The sequence below is a fragment of the Urocitellus parryii genome, chromosome 7 (assembly GCF_045843805.1).
Source record: "Urocitellus parryii isolate mUroPar1 chromosome 7, mUroPar1.hap1, whole genome shotgun sequence".
NCBI lineage: Eukaryota > Metazoa > Chordata > Mammalia > Rodentia > Sciuridae > Urocitellus > Urocitellus parryii.
The window spans coordinates 87902438-87923458 of record NC_135537.1 but is presented as its reverse complement, the minus strand read 5'-3'; the positions used below and the strand labels follow the sequence as shown (position 1 = coordinate 87923458).

The 21021-nt window shown below is 36.4% G+C and overlaps 1 pseudogene; it reads right to left on the bottom strand.

The window, feature by feature from the left end:
• Positions 1–21021, bottom strand: part of LOC144256020 (ruvB-like 1) — a 211303-nt pseudogene that overhangs the window by 131125 nt on the left and 59157 nt on the right.

The following is a 21021-nucleotide window of genomic DNA, read 5'->3' as shown; positions in this document are numbered from 1 at the left end:
GGCAAATTATTTACCCTTTCTTTTCTTGCTTTCTTTATCTGTAATGTAGATTATATTATTGCCTATTATATAGACAATTTGACAATTTAAAAGGGCTAATATTTGTAGCACTATGGAAAGTAGCCAGATTAATATGCCTGCTGAATAGAACAACTGAAGTTCTCCTTTATGATTTTGCATTTTATATTGTAAATTTAAATGACAACAAAATATTTTATTGAATAATATCATATGCTTAACAAAATTACTTTGTTTTTATGCAAAAACACAATTATAGTTCTATAGATATTTTCCCGTTTAGGAATAAATAATAATTCTCCAAGTATTACTGTTTGAAGCAGGTGTTTTACGAAGATTCTGACAAGTTTATTATTATCTACCTAAATTATATACAATAACTACAAATTACATGTTTCTTGCAAAATTAAGATATATGATATCTTAAAGATGTTATTTGATATAAATAAACATAAAACCAATGTTTATTTTTATTCCCATAAAATAACATTGTTTTGTAAACTAATATATGATCAAAACATGCCTAGTTACAAATAAATTTATCTTCCTGAATGCAATCTTACATTTCTACTCCAGGTCCATAACTGTTTTTCTAGATTCCTTGGGGCTTGATGTGCTCTTCTGCATAAACTGTATATTATGTAACACCTCCAAGGAGGGTCTGAGGCTTGACTTTGCCATCAATTATGGCAGTTTTCTACGTCGTTATGTATCAGCATCACCACTGAGTAGGTTAAATAAAGAATCTACAGTGTTCAGATCTGGTTTTGCTGTCATGAGTTACAAAAATCATTTCAGTTTTCTGAGCAGCTTGAATTTCATAATTACAGATAAGGACTGTGAGGAACACATCCGAACACAAAATTGATAGGTTCCCAAATGCTGCTGTTAGGTGGGGGCTGAGCCTTGATGAGCCTTGATGCTGGAATTTCAGAAGGCAGAAGTTAAGTCATTGGAGTGACAATGGGAGACATTAAAAGCCTTCTGGTTGACATTGATAAAGAGGGTTTCAACAGGTGGTGGAAATAAAATTCTATTGGGAAAAGATTACAAGTGGAGGGGGATAGTGAACAGAAACTACCGGCAGTGAGGAGCCTGGCTGTAAGAACAATGAAAATCAGAGCATTGACAGCCGGGGCCAGGGAGGAGGCTTCCTTTTGTAGAAAGGCATCCCATCAGAGTTTTATGCTGATGGGAATGATCTAGCAGAGAGAATAGAGGCGGACACAGGGAATAAGCTGCTTGCACAGTGGCTGAGACTAAGCATCTAGAACCAAGTGAGGGGCTTGCTTTGGGTGGGAGTGTGGGCTGCACCCACTTGGGCACAGATGAGCCAAGCCCACCCGTGATACTGGGAGGGTGCTTGTGAAGGAAGAGTCTCTGAACCTATTTCCTCCATGAAACAGGAAGCAGCATCAACAATAGAGAAGAAGATGAGAAGATTTGGGGATTTGAGGAGAGAAGTGAAGACGTGAAATCATTCCTGAGGAAAGTGGATATGTGGATTGTTCAGCCACTGGTAGCAACTTCACCAAGCAGCTCCAGTGTGCACCTGCAGTTGGCAGGTCATGAGTTCAGTGACGCCAGCCAGTGGAGCCACAGATTCTCTAGCCTTTGCTAGTTTCACCACAGAATGAAGAATTGGATTGTTAAAAGGAAACTAAGACAAAGGAAAAGAGGGATGAGCGAGTTGAAGGTATCTTCAAGAGACTGACTACCATAGTGGGCCATGGACAAAAGCTGAATAAAGAGAAAAACAAGGAACAAGGTGGTGGGTCAGGAGCAATGGAAATTTAACACAATCGAAAATTATCAGGATGGAAACTTTGCACACCCAAAAGTAGGGTGTCAGAAAGAATGAACAAGGACAAAGGCCGACAGAGGGTGAGATACCTAAAATTGACATTAGCAATGGAAGATAATGATAATGAGAGGGTCCAGGATATGATAGAGGGAATGAGTGGGTCATGCAAGGTGGAATTCAAAACCAATAATGAAGAGCAGGTGATGGAAAGGAGGGGCCAGATTTGGGGAAGAATCACTGATGTTTACATTGATTTCACCAGGAAGGTAAGGATTTAGGGAAAGTGCCTAAGTAGGAAAGAGGAAAGACCAGGGGATGGTCAAGCATGGCTTCAAGAACATGTGAATGATGATTAGGCTGAAAACATGGTATTCTGGAAGCCACGATTCTAGGGAGAATTTTGTGTGTGTGTGTGTGGGGGGGGGTGTGCAGGTAAAGTGATAGAGCAAAATCTGTAAGCAGCAGAGAAGCAAAGACTGTTCCTGCCTCTTCTCTGACCCCACAGGCTGAAGATCAAAGAAGCAAAAATAGCATAATTATGAGAAAATAGCCTCAAAATAAAAACCTTCTTCTCAGCAAAAGAAACAATCAACGAGGTGAAGAGGGAGCCTACCTTTTGGGATCAAATCTTTGCCACATGCAAGTTTGATAGAGCACTAATCTCCAGGATCAGAACTCAAAAAAGCAAACAACCCAATCAATAAATGGGCTAAGCAGCTGAACAGACACTTCTCAGAAGATGATACATAATTGATCAATAAATATATAAAAAAAAGTTCAACATCTTTAGCAACTAGAGAAATGCAAATCAAAACTACTCTAAGATTTCATCTCGAGCCAGTCAGAATGGCAGTTATCAAGAATACAAACAACAGTGTTGGTGAGGATGTGGAGGAAAAGACACACTCATACATTGCTGGTGGGACTGCACATTGGTGCTACCAAACTGGAAAGAAGTTTGGAGATTCCTTAGAAAACTTGGAATGGAACCACCATTTCACTAGGTATCCCACTCTTGGTTTATACCCAAAGGACTTACAAATGGCATACTATGGTAATGTGGCCACATTAATGTTTACAGCAGCTCAATTCACAATAGCTGAACTATGGAACTAACCTAGATGCCCTTCAATAGATGAATGGATAAAGAAACTGTGGTATATATACACAACGGAATATTACTCAGCATTAAAAAATAAAATTATGGCATTTACAGGTAAATGGATGGAGTTGGAGAATATCATGCTAAGCAAAGTAAGCCAATCCCAAAAAACTAAAGGCCAAATGTTCTCTCTGATAAGTGGATGCTGATGCATAATGGGGGGGGGGAGAGCATGGGAAAAAATGGAGAAACTTTGGGCACAGGGGAAGGTGGGGTAGGTTGGGGGTATGGGGGAAAGAAAGATGTTGAAATGAGATGGACATCACTACCCTAAGTGCATGTATGACTGCATATAAGGTGCAATGCTATATTGTGTACAACCAGAGAAATGAAAAGTTGTGATGCAATTTATACAATGAATCAAAATGTGTTCTGCTATCATATATACCTAATTAAGATTTAATTAAATAATTAATAACAGAGAGAGAGAGAGAGAGAGAGAGAGAGAGAGAGAGAGAGAACGAACAATGTTGTGGGCAGCCAGAATGCAGAGAGCAGTGCTGAGTGAAATAAAAGGAAGAGAGGACTGAGGTCTTTCTAAGAGCATCTAAGGGTTCTCCAAGCCTTCATCTGGCCCTCCCTTTTCCAGGTCTCAATCCTGGAACTCTTGTGCAGAAAGAGGCTGTAAATCATTTAAGGGCACAAAATTTGGAGCAAGAGAGTCTGGTAACCAACCTTGGAACAGAGAAACAAACACTCTGGGACTTGGTTTCCTCATTGCTGCAATAGGGATAATAATAATGCTTTCATAAAGATAAAGCGAATCTTAGATTTCAACTCACTCCAATCAGAATGGCAGCTATTATGAAGACAAACAACAATAAGTGTTGGTGAGGATGTGGGAAAAATGATACACTCATACACTGCTGGTGGGACTGCAAACTGGTGCAGCCAATAGGGAAAGTAGTATGGAGATTTCTTGGAAAATTGGGAATTGAACCACAATTTGACCCAGCTATCCCTCTCCTCAGTCTATTCCCAAAGGACTTAAAAACAGCATACTATAGGGACACAGCCACATCAGTGTTACAGCAGCACAATTCACAATAGCTAAACTGTGGAACCAAATTAAATACCCTTCAGTAGATGAATGGATTAAAAAATGTGGCATACGTACACAATGGAATATTACTCAGCAATAAAAGAGAATAAAGTCATGGCATTTTCAGGTAAATGGATGGAGTTAGAGAAGATTATGCTAAGTGAAGTTAGCTAATCCCAAGAAACCAAATGTTGAATGTTTTCTCTGATATAAGGACGCTGATCATAGTGGGATAGGGAGAGGAAGCATGGGAGGAATAGACGAATTATAGATAGGGCAGAGGGGTAGGAGGGGAAGGGAGGCAATAGGAGGTTAGAAACAATGGTGGAATGTGATGGATGTTATTATGCAAAGTACATGTATGAAGACACAAATTGGTGTGAATATGCTTTGTAAACAGAGAAATGAAAAACTGTGCTCTATATGTGCAATAAGAATTGTAATATATAAATGAAAAAATTGATTATAAAAAATAAAGTGAATCAAGATAGAACACACAGAGCAGTCTCTAAGTGGTAATTTAATAGATCAAAACTGTGCTCTATATGTGCAATAAGAATTGTCATATATAAATGAAAAAATTGATTATAAAAAAATAAAGTGAATCAAGATAGAACACACAGAGCAGTCTCTAAGTGGTAATTTAATAGATCATGTGTTCAAAGAACACCAGGTAGCATCCTGAAGATTTGCATGGCTTCCAAGATAACAAGAAAGGGAACATTTTGGGAGGCCTTATGAAAAAAAGCAGCAGTCAAAATTTCCGTTTGGTGTTAATATATTCAAAGAATCATTTTGCTTTGGTTTAGAAGGGTAACTTCTAAACTGGAGTTAAATGGAAACATAAAAGTTTAAATTTAGTGGCCAACCTCCCCTACCTCAGCCCCCATGGGCCTGTCCTGGTGAAACCCCTTCCAACCCCCCATCCATCCCACCTCCTGTCTCCAGTCTCCCCCGTGTTTCCAACCTTGCTCCACTCTGCTTCAGGCTCTGTCCCTGAGCACAGATTGGTAAAATTCGTTTAATCTGGCCCAGTGTCTCTGTGTGGTAGAAAACTGGATGATGTCTCTCGAGAACTAAATCCTGAGCTTGTAGAGTGCACCTTCATGGCATTTTAGAAAGAATCTATCTCTTTTCTTAACTACAATTAGAAATTAAGTGGCTCCCTTCATATTAAATCCCAGGGAGTTGAAGAGATCATAAAGTTTCATGCTTAGCTATTGTACTTAGGTTTTTATGTAGAAGAGCTTAAAAAAGCTAAATACTATGTTTTATAATCAATTTAGTGAATGTTCACTTATTAAATGATTATTATGTGCCTAGCAGTGTGGGAGCTGAATTGCAGAAGTAAGACTCTTCTTTTTCTTTTCCTTCTTTTCTTTCCCTCTTTCTTTCTCATTTCCTGAATGTTAAAGAAGCAAATATTTTGAATACAGTATTTTTTTTCTTTCACATTACTCTTTCCCAGTATCTAGCACATTATCTGCTATTAAGGTTCAAAAATATTTAGCAAGTTGACTTTTTTCTTTTTGAACTACTTTTTTCCCCTCTTATAAACACATTAAATAAATTCAAAATTAAAGGGATCCATATGTCTTCAACGTAAGAGATAAGAATATCCAGGTAAATATGAAGACTGATAGTAAAAAGAAGAAAAAAACACATAGATAGTAATGGTGAAGATGAAGAATAAAAGTTAGATTATAAATTCATAATTTCTATGCATCAACCTGCAATGATCAAGATGATTTCAGGAGGGTTGAAGCAAGTATTTTTTTAATCTCATTAAAACACATGGTGTTGACATTAATATAGCACAGGTCTGGAAGACCTAGATATGGAGTAAGCCTCAAATGTTGCTCAATACACATGAAGTCTATGGATAACTAGTACTGTGTTTTGCAAAATAATTATTAGATCTGAGACATGTTTTTCTACTCAAATAAATTAATGTATTTATAAACACCTTAAAATAAATTTTAAGCCCTATGAAAATAAAATCATTGATATTCTGGAATAAGTGTGTGCTTTATATTTCTAGTTTTAAAAGAAATTTATTAGTCATGAGGTACAAATTTTGTATATTTTGGATATTAAGACTTCTCTTTTGGATTTCTTTGACAGATTTACCACTATTAATCAATATTTTATACCCTTAAAATTTTCATGTTAGAGTATGTCTAAATTACTTAAGTTTGACTTTTCTTTGTCGTATTTTACATTTTTTGTATGATGTCCACAATAATCAAAATATGACAATATTAGGGCAATTTCTTTGCTCTTGGTCTTTGCATGTAAAAGAGTACCCTCTCTTTGATCTTCTTTGTTCTTCTTATCCTGCTTCATTTCCCATCATATGACCTAATGCCTCTTAAATTTATGTCACACATTTGTAAGTTGCCTGGTCTGTTTCTCTGGAAAGGAAGCATTTCCTAGCTTTATTCACTGGCATATCAGAAGTCATTTTGAACTTTAAATAAAGGGAAACTTCTTGACAGGAAGTAAATTTAGTTTCTGTAGGGACATTTAACCTACATTTTTAAATAATAAGATTTAGATAAATTATATGGCATGTTTAAAATCAAATAGCAGTGCTAAGTTACAAAGCCAGTTCACCAGATCTATAATATTTATGGATACTATTCTTGGTTTAGTAAGGTGGTTTAGCTTCAAAGGAGCCTCATTAGGTTTTCAAGTCTTGATGAGCCTATTTACAAGTTCACATTAAGTTTTAACAAGTCATTTTAGGAAATTCATTACACAGCTATTGCAATGTCTAATTAAGATGGTTTAAAATAAGATTATATAGGATTATGAAAATTTTTGTTTACATTTATTTTTGTAAACATGTAATTATTTTTTATAACTCTTTATGTGCACTAGGTATATATGCTTTCCCACTAACTGGCCAGACAAGCTACAGCTTGTCTGTAATAGGTAGTATCTGACAAACACAGGAAGTCTTGAAGCATTCCCCAACACATCCCCCTCACTTTTATAAACACCCTTTCTTTTCTTGTTCAGGTGTTTTAATTTCTTTTTTAAAGCTCTCTCAGTTATGAATTTGAAAGTCAAAGAAAGATTAGGTGGAAAAATGTCCATCAACACAAAATACAACATTTTGCATGGAATTTAAGAGATTTACAGAGCTCTTGAGTCCCATCCAGAGACTGGCTAGGGGTCATGGATGTCATATTAGTGTCTCCTGTTCTTTTCTGTTAGTTTCTCCATAATACCCTTGCAACTGCCTTCACTTTAACCAGCACTGAACCATTAGAGGTGTCAGTTACACATTCCAAAGTTGTTGAACCTTTTTGTACATTGCCATACTTGGGGGAGGGGGGCTAAGGATAAAAGTTTAATTGACATACATTATTTTAAAAAAATTCTCTAGGAAAATATTTCAGGTAAGTTTCTACCCATAAGACTCTCAAGGTTTAGTATAACATCTATTTAATTCTCTTTACGAGTGACAATTCAGCCTGTCATGTTTCTATCATTCTGCATGAAAGGGAAAGTTGGCTACTTGCTAATGATGGATTATTGTAATAACAACAATTCATAGAAAAATACGAACAATAGATGGTAGGAAAAATGTGTAAGGTATACGGGCAACAATTAAAGATAGACAATATGTTAATAAGCTGGCGAATAAGTTTTACCTTGCAGATGTCTAGTAACAGTCCTTACCTCCATCACTCCTTTAACAGATGCATATTGACAACAACCATATGCAAGCCCCAGTGGAAGAAAGAAAAATGGAGAAAGAAAAGAAAAAAAAATTTCAGGCTTGAAAATCAAATTTTCTTTGAGGAGTCTAGAATATCATTCAGCCTGCTAATGTTTAAGTTGGCTAAATTATTGTACATGTTCATTACTATTTAAGTGGAAAGACTAATATTATAGGTACAGACTCTATAGCCATTAAAAATTTATCTACAACACTTTCTTATTCATTCAAATCAAGCTTAATTCTGTGTGAGCTAGTAGCAAAAACACAGGAAATCCTGTCTTGAATTAGAAAAAGGGAGAAATGTAGTTTCTAATAGAATATACCACTGTTCTCTACATGTAATTCAGATGTGCACATATTGTTTTCTGCTCTAATGGAACATCAAGGTAGAACTTCACCACTTTCTTATATTCATAGGTATGTCTGAACCCATAACTTAAACACAAAGAAAAATAAAAGTGAAAGCAACTTTCCAAGACAAATATTTGAAAGCTCTTCATAGACTGCATGCCTGTAATCTCTATGACTCAGGAGGATGAGACAGGAGGGTTTCAAGTTCAAAGCCAGCCTCAGTAACTTAATAAGGCCCTGAGCCACTTCAGGAGACCCTGTCTCAAAATTTAAAAAAAATAAATAAATAAAAGAAGAATGGAGATGAGCCTCAGTGGATAAGCACCCCTGGTTTCAATCCCTAATACTACTACTAATAATAATGAGTTTTCCGAGGAAGGGATTCAATTAGGATTGCAGAAAATGATTCAATTAGGATTCCCTTTATTCAGCATTCCAAAGAGAATAAGAGCCTCCTCACTGAAGCTAGGAAGAACATAGAAGCAGTAAGATAGCCATGATTATTATTATGATTAAATAAAAACAAAATGAAAGCTGACATTTCTCTATTTTACATTTAAGAACTAAATATCTACCAATGAATAAAGATAAAGGTCTAGTGGGTGTTATAAGTCTTATATTAAAAATAAAATTACCCTCATTGATAGGTGAAATTGATCTGGCATTTCACAGAAGAAGATAAATGGATTTTTAAAAATGTTTTTCTCCTCCTTATATAGGACACTTCAACTATTTATATAATTTAAAAGTTATTTCTCATGGAAATAGAATCAATTTTCTATATGCCTGAAGCACATTAATGAGTATTTTGAACTTCTTTCCCACCACCCAAGGTATAAGTCAAAGCAAAGAACCTCTGAAAGCTATTACATGTAGAAAATGGTTTTCTCTTTGAGAAAAAAGTATTTATGGGCTGCTGCTAAATTTAACAGAGGCAATACCAAGTTAGTGTGGCTGATCTATGCATAGGAGCAAGGTTTCTGTGGTGGTCAGCTAATGACATAGAAAGTTCCTATTACAAGTTCCTGGTACATTTTAATTATGAATATTTAAATCTGTTTTCTCAATTTGGTGTCAGCCAGGCCTCCCATAATGCTTTCCACCTCAACTTCCTTGAAGTTTTCATTTTGCTTTGAGTTGCACTCTCAAAATGGTATTACAAAAACAACAACAACAAAAACAAGATAATCTTGAATAATGCTCTACCTAATAAATATGATCTGGACATTCCAACATTACTTCACTTGTACCAGAATAAGGATGCTTAAGGCGAATTTGCCACCATTTGGGCATCAGGGCTCTGAGTAAGAGTTATATGTACTTGCAAGTTTATAATAGTTTTAAAAATTAAATATATTATGGATAATTATATTCAATCACAGTTTTCAACTATAAACCTAAATATTTCTAAAGCAAGATTTCTATTTTCTTATATTTCATATTTACTCTACTTCTTACACTATATTATGCATTTAAGTTTTTTTTTTTCCTGATGATGAACTACATCATTCTAATACCTCAGGAATCCCCTCTCCAAGTCTTAACAGCCAGCAACTTGCTGCCCAGTGTTATAGTTGGTCTTGACTAACAGCTTATAACCTTGAACTTATTTTCCCTTTTGGTTTTAGTAGCAAAGAGATGGTAACCACCTAGATGTGAAGAAAAACACCCAAACCAAGAGCAAGCCTAATGACACTCTAAGTTGGCATGTAAAACTATGTATTTATTATGTGTGATGTGATGTTTTGAAGTACACACATGCACACACACACACATCATGGGAAAGTTAAATCTAGCTAAATGTTTTATCCCACACGAAGCTTACCAGTTTTTATATATAAAATTACTATGAGGTATCTCATCAAAATCCTGTACTTGGGTTTATTTTCCATTCATCTTTTAGTGACCAGTCATAGAATCCTGGAAGGCATCTCTGCTTACCTTCCTGCAGGACTAGAGCCACTGTCTTCACTGTCCCATTGGTCATTTTTAATTCTTGAAACTGGGGACTGCAGCATTCCAATAGCTAGTGGATCAGCATTGTTTTCTTCTCTACCAATCCAACTCCAAACACTCGGGGCCTCAGAAGAGAAGAATTGAATTCCACTGGTTCCTTCAGAGAAGAAAAGAATGTGCTGCTTTAGATGGCTTTTTCTTGTTCATGGACAACAGGAAAATAACCTTGTCTAGAGGGTTGGCTGCTCACTCAAACCAGAATGTTCTTTTCTTTCTTCTGAATTGACATAAAACTTCAGTTCTCCTCATCTCTACTCAACTTCTTGTTCTGTGTGGTTTATGCTGATTCCTAAGGATCACTGCGATACAGGATTTAGTAATAAAATCTTGGATTTGGATTTGGAAGGCTACACATGTGTTCTAAGATGAGGAGTAGGACTAGCATCCCTGGTGGAAGCTTTAGGGCCCACAAATTGAGAGCATGGGGTCACTCCTGGGAAATGGTACATAATTTCTCTGGAAGAAATTGGGTTGGAGTCAACAGACAAAGTCAAGAGGCAATAGGGCCAGATGGGCACATCATCTCCAATTGTGAAGCATCCTGGACTTTTAAAGATCCAGTAGGGGTTTGAAGCAGGGCAATGTCAGGGAGAGGTATGTCATACTAGTTCAAAAAATGTTAATCTCTTCTCATAGATTTAAAATGAGGTAACTCACTCAATTGAATGACTTGAACATGATTCAACTATAAAAATTGTATTGCATGAAGATACTGAATATATGTAATTGCTAGGGATATTTTAAGTGAAAAAAGGACAAGTTAAAAAGAAATACATATACATTGATCTAATTTTTGTTTAGAATTCATATGGATTGACATCCATCATTCATTCATTCATTTTCTAATGTCCATTGATTCTTAGTATGTGCAAAAAGCTGCTCTTTACTAGGCAAAACATTGAGTAAAACCAAAGTTTTATAAAGGTTTTCTATGAAGGGAAGAATTGAGGGTGATCTTAAACTTTTGATATGGTATTTCCATGTCTTTTCAACATTTTATGATAAATATAATCTGGTGATTTTGAAAATATTTTGATCTAAGAAACACATGCTTTGTTTAAATTATGTCTAATGATAAGTTTTAGTATTAGAAGTGTCTTGAAAATTTTTGAAAATTTAGATCTTGTGTTCTGAGTCTTTACAATTCACAAGTATATAAATCCAATACATGATATAACAAAAATAATAATATCATATATGTAATACAATGTGTAGATAACAAATATAATTTCAAAAGCAGCATATAAAGAATAATGTAGATAATATTTGATAAGAATTTATCAAATATAATTTCAAAAGAAGCATATAAAGAATGATGTAGATAATATTTGATAATAATTTCTCCAAGTGTGAATAAGTAATAAAAGGTATTTGGATACCTAAATATTGTTGTAGCCTATAAAACATAGTAGATGTACTTTAATAAGAGTGTGTAACTTAACAAGTAATTTGAACTCTCTCTGCACTTATGTTCCCTGGGTTAGGAAAACAAAGAACTCCAATAAATTTCAGCTGTGAAATCATGCAATTAAATTAATGTTTTGAAATAACAGGAAAGTCATATTTATCTGCCAAAATTGAATGTCATTTGAAGTAAAGGAATTAAAATTATGTATATTGGTAAAAGTTAAGTCTGCATTTTCTTTTAAAAGCAGACTAGGGAAAATACATGTTTCAGAACTTAAAAAATGAATGTATTTACAGAGGGAGAATCTAGTTTGGGCAATTTGAAATGTTATTCTCTGAATTTTATTTCATCCAACTATAAAATGTTGGTAATGGGAATTATTAAATCTACCATAGCAAATGAATTCATAAGTAAGGGTGGAATCATAAAATTCTGTGTATGTGCTAAATATAATTATTTATGGACATGAACTCTATTCAAACCATTTCTATGCATATATCTGGAAGAGCAGAATTGCTGCAAGAGTTGAGTTGGGTAAGAAGAGATGTTTGGTAATCAGTATGGGCAGAGGATCAGAACAGGAAATTGATGGTGTGGTTTAGCAACCTACAAAGTTTTATTTTATAGGTGATGTATCAAAAAGGTGAGATAATGAATTCAATGTTATTCATTTTATTTACATAATGGGGAAGGATTTGGTTTGAAGATTTGTCATGCTATTTGCTCATAGTAGCCTAAGGACTGGTACAAAGAAATTAGCAGAACAACAGATCCAACTTAGGATCCATAAAACAAAGAAAAAAGAAGGAAGAAAGAAAGAGGATTTAAAGTTGTGTATGATCAAAAACTTGTGAACTGCAGAGAATCAGAAATAACTCTGCAGTTGCTTGCTGGGAAATTAAATAAAATTATAGACTTCACTGCTGGTGGAAAGTAGAGTGCAGAGAGAAGGATAAATGGTTTGGTATCCAGGATATTTAACTCCTCTGGCAACAGAAATTTAATGAGAAATAGCTGACAAGTAAGGCAATAAAAAGTCACAGAATCTTGGAGTGAATATTTAGCTGGTAGTTAAGTGAGATATAGTGTTTTTAAATAAAAGACTAAATTAATGCATTTGGCTTTGCAATATCATGGTTGGTGAAAGCTGTGAAATGGTAAGGAAATTATCATGGGAGGCTTTCTTATTTTTATTTTTTTATTTTTTGTACTGTTATAGTTAAAGCTTTGCCTCAGGGTTTCATAAACTGACTTCCAGACCACTCATATATAATCAAATTAAGCCTTTATTGAAGCACACCAGTGGCAGCTGACTAGAACATAAAGCTGTTCCCCTGATCAGCCCCAAACAATTGCAAGAGCACTCCTTATAATACTGAAAACCCCAAAAAGGATGTTCAGGTGGTCTAGCCAATGCAAGCAAGCCAGGTTGCAGAAGTGGGACAGTGCAGTCAAGCGGAGGGAAGCCTAACCAGTCACAGCCCAGTCACCCCAGGTACAGAAACAGAGCCCCATTACCCTGGTTACAGAAACAATACCCCATTAGGTAGTTCCGTGTTCTTAAAGGTTTCTATAGCAAAAGGAAAAGAACATCTTGCTCCAGTCATGACTCTCCTACATGTCATGGTTGTTTTACAGGATGAAGTCATAAAACAAAATGGAGTCACATTTGCTCCTACTATCACAGTACCAGGGATTGAACCCAGATGTAGTTAACCACTGAACCACATCCCCATCCCCCTTATCTTTTTTTTTTTTTTCTAACTTTGATACAGAGTCTCACTAAGTTGTTTAGGGCCTTGTAAATTTCCTGAGGCTGGCCTTGCACTTGTGATCCTCCTGCCTTAGCCTCCCAAAATTCTGGGATTGCAGGTGTGCACCACTGCACCCAGCAAGTGGCTGCATTTTGATTCTGACAATTTTCACCAAAAATATAGGTGCAGAAACAGAACATTCAATATAGAAATATAAAGGAAGAAGGAATTCAGGAGAACCTCTGGAATAGCCTGGCTCACACTCCCCAAAATAAACAAGAGGAAGCATTGCTGCTACAAACAATGGAGCCTGATCTGAAGTTTTCTCCACTCTGCTCTGAAGCATCTGAAGGTAAAATTAAACCATGCCTAGTTCTGCTATGGCCAACATTTTTCAAATTATTCAGAAGGTCTTATGTAAAATAGTGTTCAGAAAGCATTTTAAATGAAGGGACCTGGGCTTTGTCATGCTAGAAACTAACGTCTCTTGAAAGCACAGTTCATCCCAGACCACCCTTGGGAAGGAATAAGGGAGACAAACAGACTGTTGTTCAAGTCATAGCTTTAGGCTTCTCCAGCTAAGTTCCATTAGAGAGGAATTCAGTCTCTTCTCTGAGACAGGTGGCTATTTGCTCATGACCATGAGAAATCATAGTTCAATCCAAAGTGATTTCTACTAAGAAATCTTTATTTAGGCATTTCTTTTGGTCTCATTTATCCATTCGGCCAGGAAACAAAATATTCTACAGTTCTATAGTTTGTAAAGTGGCTTCTTAGGAACCCTGTGGTTATACTTCCTCACAGTGCAGATCTAAAAGGCCAAAATCTCACTTTCCAACTAGTTTCAGAGGTCTGGCAGTATTGTTTCTAGAAAGAGAAAATAATGTTTTGTCCATTCTAAAATGAATAGATCAAAAATGAAGCTCACTCATGGTTTAGAGCCCACAACATTTACAGCAACACAGTGCATACACAACCTTCAAGGCACCATCTATCAATGACATGGCCATCCAACAGAAGAGCCAAAACAACTGCAGGGAGCTATCTGAGGTCTCCTGCCATGATCCCAGTGCTGGGGAACAGCCAGCTCCTTAAATTACCCTTCACTAGGAAACAGGAAATGTTTTTCATTGATTTAAATGGGCATTCCAAGTCCCAAACCAAATGATGTTTGGTAAATTTTTGTAGATAAGGGCAACATTGTCCTGTTTGAGTGTAGGACAAGAATATATATATGACGAAGAATTGGGAATGAAGGTGATGGGGCAGAAAACTCTTTGGGATTTCAAATGGGAGCAAAGGTCTCAAAAAATGGTAATGGTGGGCTGGGGATATGGCTCAAGTAGTAGCGTGCTCACCTGGCATACGTGTGGCCCAGGTTTGATCCTCACTGTCTTCTGAAAACTAAAAAATAAATTATTAAAAAGAAAATTCTCTCTCTCTCTCTCTCTCTCTCTCTCTCTCTCTCTCTCTCTCTCAAAAATGGTAATGGAAGTGAGTCTATGCTTTAGAAAGTCATTAAGATCCATTTGCTCACATCAGAAATCAGCAAAGTTGTGATGTGTTAAGTTTGAACATCTATTGCTGAGATCGGTGAGAATCTGCACAGCTCTGAAGACCAGAGCCTGTATACCACAGGCAGGTATCGAGAATGTTGGACAATCTGAAGGGAAAGCTGGGTCTTGTCTCCAGGCATTCCAATAGGTGTCATAAAGAATCACAAACCAAATACGTAGTGGCAGGGGAAAGAAGAAACAAAGGAAACACTATATACATTCTTGGCTGAGCTAATAATGCACATTTTGTTGATTATTATTCTCTGAAAATCTCTACATTTTTAGCATTTGATTGATGCTTGTGCATGAGGCATACTTACCTCCTGGCGAGTTTAATGTCATTAAATTGACTTTGGGCCCCAGGTAGGAAATTCAGCAGTTAGGTTAAAAAGTGTTCTATAGTATATTTCATAATTATTGAATGTATCTCTAAGAATTACCAAAGAGTTAATCAACTAATCAGAAACCCCTTATTTCTAACAAGTTGCTAATTTATTCCAATTCTTCTTCCAAGATCAATTTATTTTTCCGTTTCTATACTTATTTATTCAATTTATTCAAGTCAGGCTTTCACTCCTTCTCTTTTGAATATTGCCTTTAACTGTTCAAAGTTGGCCTGAAGTTGAGCCTATGCCTTATTGCCAGATAAAGAGTCCTGAAATTTTCATCTTATTTCTCCTGCTCAAATACTCTTTTCTGTGTGCACTTCAATTTTAACAGAATAATACTCAAATTCTTTGGTGTCTAATTTTTAAAACAGGCCAACATGCCAACATATCATGCAGTACAGTAATAGTCTACATTGAAGGAAAATGAAAAGCCAAGGTGCCTTCCACTCTGTTTGTAGCACATGAACTTGCTGGATTCAGATGGACTTTTCTCATTATCACATTCCTGGTACTCAGTAGCTAATCCTTTCTAGACTTTACATCTCCTTTAGCTTATATCCCACCCTTTGGGTTTCGTTGCAGATTCTGCTTTTTTTTCAATTTGCCCTTAATATTCCCTAGTGGAACTCCACAAAGATTGATATGGGACTGTAGGAAAATTTTGTATGAGCCAGCAATGGTGTTTTTCCTTTACAACTTCTACAGTTTTCTCTGTCTTTCTTCTTTTTTTAACATTTTTTAGTTGGACACAATACCTTTATTTTATTTATTTATTTTATGTTGTGCTGAGGATCAAACCCAGGGCTTAATCATGCTAGGTGAATGCTGTACCCCTGAGCCACAACCCCAGCCCTCTACAATTTTCTTTTGATATCTTAAACCCAGATGGTTGAAGGAAGCCTCTATTAGGCTTCCTTCTATTTGCAATTTGTGTAGACTTCTATTTCTATTTGTGTAGACTTGACTTGCTCATGTCCTGCGTGGGTGAGAAGGGTGGATACCCCTAGGAGTGATGGGCTGGCTCTGCAATAAAATTTATGAAACTAATATTTCAAGAAATTAAAGACAAACAGGCAACAATATATGTAAATCAGGGATATGGTCAGTTGAGCCTACTAGAAGGGTCTAGCTTCTAACAAAGAAGAAGCCTGTGCCTGCTTTATTTATAGTGGTACAGATCAAAGGGGATCAGTATGTATAAGGTTTCCATGTGGGGGGAGTTTTTCTTGGTGCTTGCTTCTCCAGGTGGCAGGGATGCCACAATAAACAGGTTATTTGTCCTTTGGGAGGCGATGCCCATCTCCAGGAGGCTCTTTGATACTAAGGCTGTGAGTTAGGACAGCATGATCCAGGCATTCTTTTGGTGGAGGTGGCGGTGGGGTTTTTCCACCCAGGAGTTTCTGAAAGAGTGTCCTCTCTGCCTTAATGACTAGAACAAATATATATTTTTATATAATTATATATATGGCCACCAACAGACTTGGTCAAAGATGATTCTTTATCTCAATACTCTGAGTCTAGGAAATTTAGAATGTTACAATATTTGTGTTATGAGTTGGAATTTTTAAAGGAGTCATTTGACTGATAAGAAACCACTTGGAAATAAATTCAGTACTAATATATAGCCACTGTAAATGAAATAAAATCCACAATTATAAATATATAATAAAATACATACCTTCATTAATGCAATTAGGTATGTGCTGTTTAACAATGGAGATATGTTCTGAGATATAGAAGTATATCCCCAAATGTGAAAATATAACAATCTTGGAAGTGTACAGTTCATTTCACTTTCCTTTTGCTTAAAGTATTAGTTGAAAAACACTGGTACCTGAGTAGAGCATCAGGTTACATAACTAATTTGGGTGCAAAATCTACCATTGAGAAAAAAATTATGAGCTTATCTTACATCATTAAAAGCAAAGACAAAAATCACTCCACACAAAGAAAAGCTGACCTATGTTCCCAGCCTGTTAGTATATTATTAATGTCATGATGCCATTGTCCTCTGGAAGGTAACATTTGGTTGCTGTTTGCATTGTTATTATTGAGTGTTTATATAGCACATTCATCTTTAATTGGGTTTAAAAGGTCACTTGTGATCTAAGCATTTTCCAGGTTACCCTTCTTTTCTTTTCTTGAAGTTGGTGACGGTGTTTATTTGGTTTGTTGTACTCTGAAAGATTCCATGCTCTGAAAGATACTCTGGACACTGAGGATATATCCAGGATACCTGTCTTTAGAGCCTACCTCTGTACCTGTGGGAAACATTTAAGATCCATGTGTCCTCATCTGGTTAGAACAAGGCTCCCATCCTCAGCATTCATCATCAGTCTGTAGATTTTTGTCCAAAGTAGATAGTTGAAAGAGGTAAATTGTGTCTGGCTCAAACTTCTCTCTCTATTGGAGAGAATAAACTTGCTCTTCTTCAGTAGGTAAAATAGACTGTCTCTAAAATTCATACACTGTTTTGCAACTATTTTTTAAGGACTTGCACCTAAATGACTTAGATTGTCAATGTGTTCATAGTCACAATTATATTGATCTGTGCTACTCTTTGACCTACTGCCTCAATTTTATCTGGTCATGCAGTTCAAGGGAGCTAAATTTTGAAAAATTTTATAAATTCTTGCCAAAAATGATAGGGATCTGATTTCAGTATTGTGGCTTCTCAAGGTTATATAGAATTTGAGTTGCCTGTGTACAGGACAAACTGCAAGACAATTTATCTTTTCTTTCTACATTCTTCCAACTCTCCATTCACCACTTCTGGTCAATTTGGAATTCACCTCAGATCCATGCTAAGAATGGGATTAACCCTGAATCCTAACACAAGTAAACCCATGGCTATCACTTGGATAAATGTCCACCAAAATCCTATGTCTTAAAGAATTGGTTATCAGCCTTTAGTGTTTCAGGGAGATGGTGGACCCTTTAGGAGGTGGGGCCTATTGGAGGGAAGTTAGGTCATTGGAGCAATGCCCTTGGAGGGGATATTGAGATCCCAGACCTTTCTTGTCTCTCTTGGCTCTCTGGCAAACGTGCAGGAGTGCTGCATATTCCCACCATGATGGACTGCCTCACCTCAGGCCCAAAGGCCATGGGGCCATGCAACCATATGAAACTGTGAGCCAAATGAACCTTTCCTTATTAATGAAGATTATCTCAGTTATTTGGTCACAGCATTGGAAAGCTGACTAACACCTATTAACATCAACTGATCCAGTTAATGCCCAAGATGATGCCACCTGGGAGTCCCTACATGAGATGGCAATCCTTTGTGTGCAAATATGTTTGTATGAAAACAGAAGAACTCTAAATGTGTCACCATGACTCTTACCTAGCTATGCCTACTTCCCTCCTAAGAGGCCTCATATTTTAAGGCAGAAAGTCAGCCACCGGGCAGAGATTATTGTCTGGCTTATAGAGCTGAGTACTCCTGTCTGCATCAATAGGGAAACATTTTAACATTCAAGCTCTAGAAAGAGTTTGAAAATCAACTACCATCAAGACCTTTATCCCTGGCTTTCATCACCTTTTTCATTAGCCCGAGCCTGTGCAGTTCTTTTTCCATTTCTATTATTCTCAACAAAGGCCTTGGGTTTCCAAATCTTTGTTCTTTTGAGCCCCTAGCTATTTCTTCCCATTTTATTCCACCGAACTCCACCTCATACTCAATCTGTCCACCCCAGGCTCACAAGTCCTTGCCTGAAGTATGGCCACGTCTTTTTGATGAAACCAGAGCTGCATCCTGTCTGCATTCCATCACTTCTAAGCAATTCCTTGTTCTTCCTTCTATAGGGGATTGTAGGCTGATTATTAAATCAGATTCTTGCATATACCCTGTACTGAGATTTACTTCCCATTTGATCCCCAACTGGGGTAATTTTCAGATATTTAAAAATATTCACACATGGCTTAAAGCTTTGACAGCACCACTAAACCTCACCATCTTCCACCCATGTCAAGATACAATCAACATCATAGCCTCACAGTTACTTGCTTTTCTCCATTTCTTTCATCCATCTACTCCCATGGCCACACCCTAAAACTTGCCATCCCCAAAACTATCCCTTTTCTGATGCTTTATATTTCAGTACCGCATTCCTTACCCACTTTCTTTGGTGATGTTTGTCACTCATTCTCTTCCCTTCAGTTTTTGGACACTCCCTTTTGCACACTCTATCAGCAATTCTCTGACCTTTCATCTTTTTCTATTGAGCCTAGACATCTTCATAAATTCTACTTTTCCTGTAACTCCATTAGGCTTATCTCATTATATATTTCATTATATACTCCAGTTGTCAAATCTTGCTAAAGAAACCCACAACTTAAAATATATAGCATCCTACCTCTGGACTCTCATCAGATACTGAACATATAATTGGATGCTATTTTACCATCCAAGTGACATATATTATGTTAAAAACTGAACTTACTCTATCAAAATTTGGTTAAATTTGAGTGAAGAATTTGTTGTTGACTTTCACAGATTACTGTTTGTAAGATGTTTAAAATCATTATCTTTTTTGCATTTAAAAATGAAGAAATGTCATGCTATATTTGGCATGGTATCTTCTAGACCAGGAATGGAAAATATACTTCTTTGTCATGTCAATTTCAATTGCTTAGAGTACCAGTAACTCATTTGTATTGACTACTGAACATATAATGAATAATTTGGTTAACAGGATTTGGACATTAGAGGATTAGAGAAGGTAGACTGTTTTCCAATCAGTGCTTAGATGATATGTATTCAACCATCAGGTTTCAGCTTAAACAGTATTTCCTCAAAGACAATTTATCTTGAAACTTGATCTAGATCCTTATCATAGCTCTTAACTAATATCCCTGCCCTCATAGACTAACAGGTTCCCTATGAGAACTTTTCTATCATGATTACCATGATATCCTATGCTTAAGTGCCTAGCAAATGCTTATAAATATTTGCTGAATAAGCTGCATGGTTCTAACCTGCAAACCTGCTTTGCACATACTTTTTCTAGCCAAAAAAAGCCATTTGTTGTCTCCCTAAGGACACCATATATCCCAATTTTCATTCCTGCCATATGCTCAACACTTATAAATGAACCTTTATTAAAGATACTTCAATGCCATTTGTTAGACACTTTAATATTTTACATGTTTTCAATGTACATTGTACCAAAATTTCTATAAATAAATAACTTTGTACATAAAAGTAATACTTCCTCTTTCACATTGCCTCTCAAAAGCAGCAAATTCACATATTTTGTGGAAGTAACATTTATCAGTTAACAGTTGAGGACAAAACAATGGATCAATGATGACCTCTGGAACAATGATGACCTCTGACAGGAAAATCTGATATAGGTAGCCATTTGGCTAATATCTCCCTTCAGCTTTTTGGCTAAAGAAATGTACTTTGAGATTTTCTTAAGGACCTTATTTGTTTCAATGTAATTTTCAGTGAATTACATATTGGCACTCACAAGAAGGTTAGCTACAGGTCTCAAAAGTGCAAACACACCCAGGTCTAGGGCTAAATCTTACGTAGTCCACACCCAGTCCCATCTGTGTGAAGGGAGGGCATGGGTGGGCCTCCTCAGGCTCCTCAGTAGACATGAGCTAGCCCTGGAAGGTGAGAACTTGATCTTTTTTACCCCCAATGTAATATTATATTGGCAGAATTAAAACATCACTATTGAAAAATCCACAGGTACCAACACCAGCAGCCTTTGCCTTAATAAAAAGCCTCAGCTAACAATCCGGCAACATGGACAAGACCACATTTGCTTTTAACAAA